Source organism: Solanum dulcamara, chromosome 2 (genome assembly GCF_947179165.1).
Source record: "Solanum dulcamara chromosome 2, daSolDulc1.2, whole genome shotgun sequence".
Classification (NCBI taxonomy): domain Eukaryota; kingdom Viridiplantae; phylum Streptophyta; class Magnoliopsida; order Solanales; family Solanaceae; genus Solanum; species Solanum dulcamara.
Genome location: NC_077238.1, coordinates 77048977 through 77063533, shown reverse-complemented (window position 1 = coordinate 77063533; position 14557 = coordinate 77048977). Strand labels below are relative to the sequence as shown.

The window sequence follows — 14557 nt, the reverse complement described above, 5'->3', positions numbered from 1 at the left end:
TGCAAATAACTTGAGATAAGAGAAACAAGAAGTTATGGATATCTCAAGAAAATTATATTGAACGGGTGATCAAACGGTTCAATATGAGTAATGCCTAATCGGTAGGTGTCCCTTTGAAAAATCACTTTAAATTGAGCAAGAGTCCGTGCCTCTCATCCAAGAAAGAGATTGAGGAGATGTCTACAATTCCATATTCTTCAGCAGTTGGAAGTCTGATGTATGCCATGGTTTGCACGAGGTCAGATATCGCACATGTGTTAGGTATGGTGAGTCGTTTTCTTTCTAACCCTGGAAAAAAACATTGGAAGGCAGTTAAGTGGATTCTCAAGTATCTTAAGGGTACTTCAAAATTAATTCTGTCCTTTGGGAGAGCTGATCCAGTGTTGGAATGCTATACAGATTTAGATATGGCCGAAGATCCTGATGGTAGAAAATCAACTTCAGGATATCTTTATACTTTTGCAGGGGGAACTGTGTCATGACAGTCAAAATTACAAAAGTGTGTTGCACTATCCACAACTAAAGAAGAGTATATTGCTGTAGTGGAAGTTGGTAAAGAACTGTTGTGGTTAAAGGGGTTTCTCCAAGAACTAGGGATGAATCAAACAGAGTATAAGATACATTGTGATAGTCAAAGTGCCACTAATTTAAGCAAAAATTCAATATATCATTCTCAGACAAAACATATCGACATTCGCTATCACTGGATACGCGAGGTGATGGATCAACAACTGTTGAAACTAGTGAAGATCCATACGAAGGAGAATCTAGCAGACATATTGACAAAGGTGGTCACTCAAGAAAAGTTAGATCTGTGCAGAGACATAGTTGAAATAACTTTCAGATAGTAGCTGTGTTGGAATGCAGCTGAAGGGGAGAATTGATATGTTCAGTAGTCCACCAACCCATTCTAGAAGTTGCACACAATTATTGAAGCCATTAACCACCATCTTTGAAGCCTCCATTGTTGAATGGAAAATTCAATGACCGACCACATTTTTAAGGTTATAAATAGAGCCTCATGTTTCACTTGTAAATGAACACACAAAATACAATCCAGGAAGAGATTGTGAGAAGAAGAGATTGTTTGGTGAGGTTTAGAGAGAAATTCTTGGTGTAAATTTTCTATAATTCTATTCTTATGAAATAGAGTTATTTTTCCTCCTAAATATTCTTCATAGTGATCAGAGAATAACAACATGCCTTTAATCAATTGAGGTCAGTAACTAACTCATTTAATTCTCACTAATTTTAAAAGGGCTTCTTAAGTAAATGTACCACCGGCAAAAAATAATTCAACTAAAATGACAGCATGTATATGTAATGTATCAATATTGTATAACAATGTCTATATATATAGGATGTATAATTATGCATCAGAGATGTATATACATCTTTATACATTGAAGTAGTTCATATTCCTCAACAAGTTGATATTGTTTTTTTTAATCCCACCTACTCAAATCTCCTCTAAACTGTCCCAAATTTTAGATATGAGCTCCTCTCGATATTTTGGGTCTTTTAATATTTATTCACTCCAAATGCTTCGCATTTAATAGACGTCAGTTGTGAGCTCATCTTCCAGTTCTCTCTGGGAAGCTTTACAGAAACAAGAAGCAACCATTGCCAATAGAATTCAGTCTGAAAACCAAGAACCCCCCAAAAAGTACGCATAATATATCTATATGTCATTTAACTTGGGTCTCACCTAACATCTATGACCTCCAATTTTGAGTGTGCAAACTAGACACTTAAATTTGTACAAAGTTGAACAAGTAGGCACACACGTTCTACGCAATTTAGTAAATGTAGGACACCACGTAGGATGCCGCTTAGGACACAAATTGTCATATAGAACAGAAATTGCCATGTAGGACGCCAAGAAGGATGCGTGTGTCTACTTGTTTTAACTCTATACAAGTTTGACTGTGTACTTGTGCACATCCAAAGTTGGAGGGCATAAATGCCAGATGATGCCAAGTTAAATGACACGTTTATGTATTATGACTACTTTTTTCGTTGAAGTCTTTTTTGGGGTTCTTGGTTTTCATACTGAATTCTGGTGGCAATGTCTGCTTCTTGTTCCTGTAAAGCTTCCCAGAGAGAGCTGGAAGATTAACTCACAATTTACATCTATTGAACGTGAAGTGTTTGGAGTGAAGAATATATCAAAAAAATTGAAACATCGAGAGGAACTCATATTTAAAATTTGGGATTGTTCAGAGAAGACTTGAGTCGGTGGAATTGAAAAAATTATGTCATGTGAATTGGGTCATTTTGTGCTAGTAAAATTCTTTGTTTGAGTATCTAATACAAGTAAAACTTTTTCCGTATAATATAATTAGGGAAAATTACGTAGATAAGCAAACATATACTAGTTAATTAGCTAATATGGCTATAATTTGAATTAATTATGAATCGTGGCAAACATCTACCTGTAATTATAGTTTAAATTTTGTATAATTCGCGCGATTATACAGTTGAGTTTGTATAATTCACGCGATTTATACAAACGCTGTGAGCGAATTGAATTGTATAGCGAAATATACAAACACTACAAATTGTATAGCGAATTATACAAACATTATGCATGAATTGTATAGTGAAATATACTAACGTTATACAAAAAATGTGAATTGTATAGTGAATTATACAAATGTTGCGCGAATTATACAAATAATGTTATAACTATAGCTATGAATTCTAATTATCAAATTATAGCTATGGAGCATAATTAAGTACTTTTGAGTGGCTGTATGCGAAAATTCCCCATATAATTATATATAGGGAAAGGGGGCATAAAATGAATTGTACTTTGTGCACATTAAAGAATTTTACTGACCCAAGTTTCCATTAATGTGCACAAAACACAACTTTTTTGAATTAGAAGTGTCTGAATAAAATATCTTCACAAATAAATCAATTCACATTATGGCAAGTACACAAAGGCTACTAAATTCTCTGTAAAATCATAAGCCTAATTAATATTCCACTATATGAAATGCGAGAACAGTAGCATGCAATTTAAGGGAAACTAAAGATCTCTTATTCGAATTTTAATGATTTCAAAACGTTATAGTATAGTATATACAATTATAATGCAAAAATGTTAAATACATGACCCACACAGAGTTTCTAGGACTCTGATGTAGCTCGGTGTACTAAAGCTCCTAGTATGCGCAGAATTTGGAAAAGGGTCTGATCACAAAGGCCTATTATATGCAACCTTATCTTGCATTTTTGTCAGAGGTTGTCCTCCTAATCACATGACAACAACTTTACTAGTTACTTTAAACCCACAAATAATTGTTTGAAAAAAAGAAGTACAATTGGCTTATCAGATTAGAAAATTGGATTAAAAGAACTCATCAAGAACAACTAATATATAAATGTATTTGAGTTAATTTTATATGATTCGATCTATAATTGTGATTTTTTTTATTTGTTTACTTCGTAAAACGTTAAAATATTTGTGCACACCGTTGAGTTCTAAAATGCCTCATAAACTTTATTTCAATATTTAAAACCTAAATATTTATTGTTTCCAAACAGAAATTAAATGAATCAAAAAATATTCAACCCTCTTAATCATGGCCTTTTGTGCACACAATCGATTTGATATAGTCCTATAATAAAAGTCACAATTTTTTTAAAAAACAAAACAAAAAAAACTAGTCTTAACAGATACAACCTTATAAAAACAAAAAAATAATATTATTTACCATACCACTAATAAAAATAGAAATCTCTAATGGAATTTGTTGAAAACTGAATTGTCGAAATTTCATATTTTTGACGAAAACATCAGTAAAAAATTCATATAATTATTTTAGTAGTGTTGATGAAAACTAAAATAGTGTATATAATATATATATAAACCATTTGAACTTCTTCAAATCCACATTGAAGTCTACTTTACCATGATTGATCTAAAAGAATCTAATCAAATGAAATATTTGAAGAAAAAAATAGAATGATTGGTACCATGATGATGAAACATAAATTATTGGAGACATTAAAACTTACCACTGACTGTGAGGGAAGGAAGGGGTGTAGAGGGATGTAAAATCCCTTTCATTATTAATCAAAAGTCTCAATTTTAGTTATGAGGATGAAGAACTTCTTGTAGGTCCACTTCATTCCCCTTAGTGAATTTAGCCAACATAAATAAGTATTTATCAGGCAACTGAATTTTGAATATTGTGTTGGAAAAATGCAAATTAAAATAAAAATATTTATGGTCTAAATAATGAAATAAAATGGAAAAATATTGACACCAAGAATTTTACGTGAAAATCCTTTTAAATAAGGAAAAAATCACGGACCAAGAGGAACAACTGATATCACTATAGTTAAAAAAAAATTACACTGGATACTACCAAGTACAATACTCAAAAATGACTACCACACACTCAAAAGGAATAACACTCTTTTGATCTCCACCTTACTAAAAATATCGCTCACACTCTATTTTTCTTCACAGACTATTTTATTATAATCTATGGAATACCTTACTTTTCTCTCTAATATTTTTTCTCTCCTCTTGGTTGTTTTAAATAAGGAGCTGAAGAACTCCTTTTATAGGTGAAATTTGCATTTCACTTGTGTCACTTTTCCACCGAAATATTGCCTTTTTTGACAAAACCTTTGCAAATTGTTGAAGAATAGACTGTCATTTTTGACTAAGAAGGTTGCCAACAACCTATTATGACTTTTATAAAAAGGTGGAGACTCGAACCCACAAATCTCCCCCTCCAGTCCCATTCACTAGAAGAAGTATGTTCATCTTCTCAGAGAGAGTTCCAGCCAATAAGTTCTTTGCACAATTAAAACTTGTCCCTTGTTACCACTTTGATCAGCATATCTGCAGGATTCTTATTTGAATTTTTTCAACCTGTGTAGATTCATCTTCTATTTTTTTAAATTCAGTGATATCTCACGTCTATGTGTTTCGTCCTTGCATGGTACATGGATTTCTTGCTCAAGTATATTGCACTTTGACTGTCACAATAGACGACATACTCTTTCTGATGCAAGCCAAGCTCTTCAAGAAATTGTTTGAGCCATATCATCTCCTTGCCAGCTTCATTAGCACTAATAGACTCAGCTTAAATTGTAGATAGTGCAATACACTTCTGTAACTTCGACTGCCATGATATAGCTCCCTCTGACAGCTTAAGCTTTAGGTCTTCAACACATAGACCCAAAGATTTCTTGAACATTCATCAATAAAAGTGAAAAAGTAGAGTGCACCATCCAGAGTCCTTATCTTTATTGGATCGCATAAATCAGAGTGCACCAATTCAAGCAACTCTGGCTTTTTTAAAGGAGGATTAGACTTAAAAAAACTTTCTTTTGTTTTTCAGCCAAGCAGTGCTCACACTTTTCTAATTTTGCACTTCGAAAATCTGACAACAAGTGCTTCTTAGCTAGAATATTAAGTCAATTTTCACTGATGTGGCTAAGACTTTTGTGCCATAGTGTTGAAGAGTTATCGCTCTTAACTACATCACCATATTGGCAAAAGTAGAAGTTGTAGTCTAATATAAACCACGACGTTTTTTACTATGAGCCACAAACAAGAAACCCTTAATGAGTTTCCACATTCTACCGCCATTGGTACTAACATATCCTTCATCATCTAGAACACCAATAGAAATTAGGTGCAGACGAACATCAGGTGCATGCTTTACATTATTCAAAACTAGAAAAAATCCTTCCTTGATGTCACATGAGATGCGGCATCAGTGTTCACAACCTAGCTTGACTCATCATAAAAAATATTTATCATGTCTGTATCAAGAACGATAACAAGATCTTCGGTGGGGACGGTGGCTAGACAATTTGCAATGCCATCTTCTTTATTTTCCTCTTTGTCTTTATTCTCCCTCTTCAATTCCCAAAAGAACTTCTTTGTGTGTCCTTTCATGTCACAATGATAACACTCAATATCCTTAAGTCTGCTTCTCGATTTGCTTTTGCTATGTTCCCTATTTTGAGAACCACGATTTTTATTTCTCCCCCTAAAAGCATTTACCAGGACATTTGATGAAGAAGAAGAACCTTGAATTTTTTTTCTCATTTCTTCGTTCAAGACACTAATCTTGGCAGAATCAATAGAGATCACACTATCTGGAGCAGAATTTGACAATGAAGTTCAAAATGTTTTCCAAAAGTCTGGTAGGAAACCAAGTAAAAGCAAACCTTGAATTTCTTCATCAAATTTAATGCCCATCTCAGATGTTACTGGAGAAGCTCGGGCACAAACAAGAGAAGGTTGCTCTTTTTTGTGACAGTTAGAGCGCTTTGCATCTTGCAAAGAATCCAATATTTCATTCAAGGACAAAGCACATACGAGTTTATTATCACTTTGTTTGTGAGAAGGTAGAAGAAGGCAGTGTGGATATTCAGAAAATTCAAAATAATGACAACCTAGCAAATATGTTTATGAAGTCGATCAACAGTAACAAGTTTATATGGTGTCGATCTTCTGTTGACCTAGCAAAAACGTAACATTGCAGTAATTGGGTAGAAAGGATGATATGGAGACTTAATTGATTCTCAATTAAATCTTCAAGTGGGAGAATGCAAGAAGTCAAAAAGGAAAAAATAAAAAGAAAGAAAAACAAATATGTAGCAACTTTTGAAAAGCAACTTTTAAAAGTTGACAGAAATTATGCGTTGCCTCTTTTGACAAAAAGAACTTTAACAGAAAAAATGCGTAGAAAATTAACGCGTAATTTTTTTTACGCGTTTTCATCCTCCTATAAATAGAGGATCTCGTGCCCTCATTTAATTTATTCAGAAAAAGAGAGAGTAAGAATACAAAAAGAGTTATATACCAAGATAAATATTGTAGTCTTGAGTGTCCTCTTTAGTAGTTGTTTCTTTTATAAGAGAGAAATGTTTATTGTTATTTTCTCCTTATATTTGAGAGCAGTGTACTCCCATATTATCATAGTAAAATCCTTCTACCTTGTGGTTTTTTCCTTCTATCTATTTGAGGGTTTCCACTTAAAATTCTCGTGTCCAATTTATTTTCATTATTTATTTTTATATCAAACTTTAGTTGTGGTGCTTCCTCCCCCAACAGTGGTATCAGAGCCCTCAGTTATTCTGTCTGTTTTATGCGAATGTACTATTTGTGAATAGTAAAAGTATTATTCACGTGAATAGTAAATTTCGATGATGGTACAGTTTGTCACGATTGTTCGCAAAAATATTCAGAAATAATCTAGAAGGGTGTGAAGCAAATAACAATATCGAGTACAACAAAGTTTGACGTTGAAAAATTCAATGGGACCAATATCTCATCGTGAAGAATAAAAATAAGAGTGATATTTAGAAAAGACATTTGCTAAGCTGCAATTGAAGGCAGACTTTACTGATGACAGCAAGTGGAACGACATAAACAGTAATGTAGTTGCTGATCTACATTTGACACTAGCTGATCAAGTGTTGTCTAGTGTTGCTGAAAAATAGCCGGGGAAGGAAATATGAGATACTCTTACGGGATTGTACGAGGCTAAGTTTTTGCATAATAAAATCTTCTTAAAAACGCCAATAGAGATGTGGACAGGAAAACCAGTTGATTATTCTCGCTTATATAAATTCGGAAGTCCTGCTTATGTTACGTATAACACCCAAGAAAAATTGAAGTTGGATCCAAAATCTAGGAAATGCATTTTCTTAAGGTATGCTGATGGAGTCAATGTGTATTGCTTGTGGGATCCCATTGCTCGCAAGGTGGTAATCAGTAGGGATGTTGTATTTGTTGAAAACAAAATACAAGTAAAAGAAGGTAGTACTTCAAAAGAAAAATCAGAGACTACTACAGTTGAAGTTGAAAAAATAAAAAAAGTTCCAGTTCCTTCTGAAGCAGCACCAGAGCACGAAGAATAAGAGCAAGTTGAGATCGAAGCTCTATAAGTTCGACAGTCAACTAGGGAGAGAAGAGAACCATCTTAGCACTCAGATTATTCTATGGAGGGCAATGTTGTACTGTCTATTAACAGAGGATAGAGAGCCTTCAACTTTTCACGAGGCTATGAAAGGCCAAGAATCATCTCTGTGGATGGCAGCAATGCAAGAAGAAATTGAAGCTCTTTATAAAAATAAAACATGGGATCTTGTTCAATTACCACAAGGAAAGAAGACCATTGAAAATAAATGGGTCTACAAGATCAAACACAATGGTAATGATCAAGTAGAGAAGTATCGTGCAAGATTAGTGGTGAAAGGATTCGCTCAGAAAGAAGGTATAGACTTCAATGAGATTTTTTCTCTGGTGGTTCAACTCACAACAATTCGAGTGGTCCTGGCGATGTGTGCTACATTTGACTTGTACTTGGAGCAGTTTGATGTCAAAACTGCATTTCTTCATGGAGAACTTGAAGAAGAAATTTATATGCTCCAACCAGAAGGTTTTGAAGAACAGGGAAAAGAGAACTTGGTTTGCAGGTTGAAAAAATCTCTATATGGTCTCAAACAGGCACCGAGGTGTTGGTATAAGAGATTTGATTCCTTTATTATAAGCCTTGGTATCACGCCCCGGGAGGGTACCCTAGATGTAATCGGCACTCAGAAACCATTTCTGGCTCCCAAGCGAACCACATAGCCTGATCACACATCCGTCCGTTATTTCAATCAGCGGAAAGTTTTAAAATAAAGAATAATTTAGCGGACAACTCAAAACATCAATCTAACTCAAAGAATAAAGGCCATGGGCCAATAATTCAACTAAAATATTTGTCATTAAAAATAGTTTGACAAGAATAATTTAAGGAAAGAAATACTCAATCGACCCTTCACTATCTAGTCTATGAAGCCTCTATCATTACTATCTAATTGGTGCCAATGACATGTTCATGGCTACCTCAACTCAAAATAAAAAGTCTAACTCGACGCAAGATTTCATAAGCGATGTCCTCCGAAAGTAGGGGAGGACTCACCAATACGCTGAGTGCGAATAGATCCTCAATGATGCTCTTATTGACGATCTCTTAAAACTGTCTCTGCATCATGAAACGATGCAGGTCCAAATGAACATCAGTACGTGGAATGTACGAGTATGTAATATGGCAGAATGAAACATACCTTAAGGAAGAGTAACGCTGGTTCAAATATCTCAACTCAAGAAGGTAAGAGGGACTCAAATAAAGTGTCGTAAATCTAAAGTAAGGATATAGTTTAGAAAGAGACCAATCATACACCATACAATCCAATCCAATTATGTATAATACAGTTCAACCAAATCATTTACAATTCGATCCCTTTCAATCATATACAATCCGATTATATACACTCAACTCAACAATCAACTCAATAATCAAATCCAATCTAGTCACATACCATTCTATTCAATCCAATCACAATTCATCTATTCTAATCCGACCATATACAATCTACTCAAAGAACTCAACTCAGTAAATATGCAAATTAAATTATGCAACGTTTTACAATTCAACTCAAAGGACTCAACTCAATAAATATGTAACAACTCACTCGAGTGTCCTAAGTCTAACAAGAAATAGTTTAGACAAGACTAACTCATAAGCATATAGCAACTCACTCAACTCAACTGACTCAGAGCACTATCAAGACCTAAATGAGAGTTTCTCTTATCCGACAACCATCACTTATGAGCCAGTGATAATACAATAATCAGACGTCGTTGCCACGTCCATCCATACCTTGCCAGGGCATGAACGCCTCCCTAATCATGGATACCATCGATTAGTCAAGTCCTATCATTTCAAGACAATAAAAATGGGAAACATCCGACTTTAACGGTTTGATCCCATGGGAAGCATCCGACTTTAACGGTTCCATCCCTACCTACGTTGGCGGCGTAGTTTTTTGGGGTTCGAGTATGGACTGTACTCTCACCCGCCTCGGTGCTCGATACTCCTCCCATGACTCCATGCTCATAAAACTCCTCCAATCATCTCAAACAAGCCCTCACGGCTAGTTTCATGTGGAACATTGCCACCTCATCAACTCTGTTCTCATTTTAACTCAATTAACTCATAATGACAAGTCTCATTGGACCTTCTTTCAAATCGACTCATCTCAAATCATCAAACTCTTCTCTTTAAAAAATTTATACAATCTCAACTCAATGAATGCCGAAAATATTATGTACATAAAAATGTAATTTCAACTCCTCAACTCAAACTCAAAATAGATACTTTAATGTAAAAATACTCAACTCATTTAAAGGCTCCTCCTCAAAAGATTATTTATTTTTAAAATATTCCTAAGACTCCAATCAACTCAAATTATGCACATCATATACCACAAAATCATATTAGACTCCAATCCACTTCATCACACAACATACTCATCAACATAACCTCTTCATTCACATCATCGTCAAATATCATCATTCACATCGTCATCAACCATTATCATCACATCATTGTCAAACATCCACTCTGAAATCCTTATTATAGTCCTATGTTCATTTTATAGAAGCAAATGGACATTCTTAACTAACCAATTCATTCTTTTCATTCCAATCAATACATATATACACAAAAACATCCACCTCAACCTCAAGACATTTATGACAAGAAATCTCATCTTGGGTTCATGTGAATGAAACATGAATCCATACTCTCAACAAGACTCAACTCAAGAATATCGTCAACATCTATAAATCTATATACAAAGGTACATTTGAAATCAATAATATAAAAGATAACTATTTAGTAACTCAAGTCATTAAAAACATCAATCAACTAATAGTACTTAAAAACATTCTATAGTTTAGGAAAACTTTCGAGAAAACCTTCTTAGAGGGTTCAACTCTTCCACAACTCCTATACAACACATCTATGGGCATATGGAAGAACTTAATCCATATTTTAGGTTAGTCTTACAAACCTTGTTTGAAGACTTTGAAGGAACTTGATGTTAGGTCTTCAATGGAAGGCTTAAATTCTTGAAGCTCTGGAAGGCACCCTTTGTTGGAGATGGATTTGGGGAAGAAGAAGAAGAAGAAGAAGAGAGAAAATATTAGGGCTTTTAGAGAGAGAGAGGGACTGAAAATATGGTCTCAAAACGTCCAAGGATAGGTATATATAATTAGGGAAAAAGTCCAAGTTGCCCCTCTTCAAAAATCTGAAAAATTGAGCAAAAACCTTGCTGGCGCTATAGTGGCGCGTCGCGCCACTGCAGCGCCAAGCCAAAATAGGCTTAAAACCCTGCACATCTAATAGTGGCGCGTCGCGCCAAGCCCCAAACTACTGAGGCTATTTTCTGGCGTTATAGTTGCGTGGGGCGCCACTGGAGCGCCAAGCCTGAATTTCGCCCAGGCCTGAATATTTCTGCAGTACTAGTCCGTAGTAAAATGGCCATAACTTTTGACTTCGAACTCCAAAAATTACAATCTTGGTGGAGTTGGAAATAAGACTCAAAGACCTTTAATTTGGTAGGTCGTGGTCCACCCAGTTCTTTATATCCTAGGATATATGGTCGTTTGAAGTTGACCCTTATACTAATTCGTCCGAAAACTTAGTCGATTGGAGTTCTTTGGACTCGACTTGGTGTTAGAGATCCCTTATGACCCCTAAACACATCTAACACACTTAAAATACTTAGGAATTAATCCTAAATCATGTGTACAATTAAAAGTCCTCCGGTCCGAGTCTACCCACACGTGAAGAAATGTTCGAGTCTTTGCGAAAAATTTTCGGGGTGTCACACTTGGATACAACAGACATAGTTCAGATCTTTGTGTTTATTACAAGAGATTTGGTGATGGCGATTTTATTATTTTCCTGTTGTATGTTGATGACATATTGGTAGCAGGCCCCAACAAAGATCGTCTCACAAATTTAAAGGCACAGTTGGCTAGGGAGTTTGAAATGAAGTACTTGGGACCAGCAAACAAGATTTTAGGAATGCAAATTCACCAAGACAAAATTAATAGGAAGATTTGGCTTTCTCAAAAGAACTACTTGAAGAAAATCTTGTGACGCTTTAAGATGTAAGACTGTAAGTCAATTTCTACCCCACTTCCTATTAATTTCAAGTTATCCTTAAGAATGAGTCCTATCAATGAAGCAGAGAGGATGGAGATGTCTCGAGTATCGTAAGCATCAGCAGTGGAAAGTTTAATATTTGTCATGGTATGTACAAGACCTGACATTGCACAAATAGTGGGAGTGGTTAGTCGATACATGGCTAATCCTGGTAGAGAGCATTGGAATACTGTTAAGAGTATCCTAAGATATATCAAGGGTACCTCAGATGTTGCAATGTGTTATGGAGGATCAGAATTTACTGTTAAAGGTTATGTTGATTCAGATTATGCAGGTGATCTTGATAAAAGCAAGTCCACCACAAGTTATGTGTTTACTCTTGTTGGAGGAGCTGTAAGCTGGGTTTCAAAACTACAATCTATCGTGGCTACATCTACAATGGAAGAAGAATATGTTGCAACTACATAAGCTAGCAAAGAGGCACTCTGGATGCAGATGTTACTAGAGGAGCTCAGGCACAAACAAGAGAAGGTTGCTCTTTTTTGTGACAGTCAGAGTGCTTTGCATCTTGCAAAGAATCTGACATTTCATTCAAGGACAAAGCACATATGAGTTCAGTATCACTTTGTTCGTGAAAAGGTAGAAGAAGGCAGTGTGGATATTCAAAAAATTCACATTAATGACAACCTAGCAGATATATTTATGAAGCCGATCAACAGTAACAAGTTTATATGGTGTCGATCTTCTGTTGGCCTAGCAGAAACGTAATATTGCAGTAATTGGGTAGAAAGGATGATATGAATACTTAATTGATTCTCAATTAAATCTTCAAGTGAGAGAATGCAAGAAGTCAAAAAGGAAAAAGTAAAAAGAAAGAAAAACAAATATGCAACAACTTTTAAAAGTTGACAGAAATTATGCGTTGCCTCTTTTGACAAAAAGATTTTTGACAGAAAAAATGCGTAGAAAATTAATGCATAATTTTTTTTACACGTTTTCATCCTCCTATAAATAGAGGGCTCCGTTCCCTCATTTAATTTATTCAGAAAAAGAGAGAGTAAGAATACAAAGAAAGTTATACACCAAGATAAATATTGTAGTCTTGAGTGTCCTCTTTAGTAGTTGTTCCTTTTATAAGAAAGAAGTGTTTATTGTTGTTTTCTCCTTATATTTGAGAGCAGTGTATTCCAATATTATCATAGTAAAATCCTTCTACCTCGTGGTTTTTCCCTTCTAACTGTTCGAGGGTTCCACGTAGAATTCTCATGTATAATTTATTTTCATTATTTATTATCATATCAAACTTTAGTTGTGGTGCTTCCTCCCCCAAGCAATGTTTGCAACCCTACTACGAAACATTACACAACACTTTCAAAATCACTTCTAAAAACTGAAAATTCCAATATTCATGGTAAAAGCTTGGCTTTTGATCCTGCCAAGTCTCCTCATTACAAAGTAGTTTGTGTTCGTCATTCCGTGTCGTCTCCTCAGCATTATCAGATTGAAATTTACTCATCTGAAACAGGTTTGTGAATTTCATAAATGGTCACTAAACTATAAAAGTTACAAAAATATATTTTGTCACAATAAAGTAAATAAACTCTACCTTTTTGTTGCAAACCCCTAAAAAAATTACTTGCTCCTAGAATGTATGACATATTGTTACTAACTAAGTGTTTTGAAGAAGTAGTTCTTTAGTAGTTTCTTGGTTACGTAAAACTCCCTTTATTTAAATAAGGCTAAAACTAGAAGAACAAAAAACGATGTCTTCTTAATTATGTTAAACACCTCTTATTTGAAATAAAATGAAAATATAAAAATACATCTTAGTATGAAATAGAGATAATAATGTATAAAGTTTTAGCGAATATGACAAAAAGTAGTTCTGTTATTTTATTGTCATAGCGGATAAAGTTTAATGATCACACGTGAAATTAACTTGAAACAGGTCCATGGATATTTTCAGGTAATCCATACATTGCTGATAATTTCTCCAATGGGGTTTATTGGAGTGGATCAATTCACTGGATAAGCACTGTTGAAAACTTTACTTCTTTATGTTACAATCTTGATCTTGAGAGCTTAGGGGTAATGCCAATGCCACCTTTGCCAGATTATCAAGGAACAACCATAACATATTTTGGTGAATCTTGTGACCATTTGCACCTTATAATTTTTTTTCTTACACATTCCGATTTGATGTATACGAGATGAATAGGGACTATTCTGAATGGTTTGTTAAGTACAAGGTTGATCTTGGACATCCTGACGAGTTGTATAATTATAATTTCACGATATTATTTATGGTTCGAGGTAGACGAGAAGAGGATGCATTTTTGGTTCTAGCAATTCCTAATGATGATAAGGCCATGAGGTACAATCTTATAAACAAGACTTTTGAAAAATTCTGTGATTATGAAGGTGCAGATGAACAAGTCTATTTCCCTAGTACAGCTGGTGCTTTTGAGTATATTGAGTCTTTGTTTGTGTTTGAATCATTTGTATAGCTCTTGTATCAGTTAACTCATAAAAATGTTTGTTTTCATGTTATATTTGGATTTTGATCAGTA

General features: G+C 34.6%; 1 pseudogene; it reads left to right on the top strand.

Moving 5' to 3' along the window:
- The first annotated feature begins 176 nt into the window (after nt 1–176).
- On the top strand, nt 177–14557 carry LOC129873356 (F-box protein At5g07610-like; annotated as a pseudogene).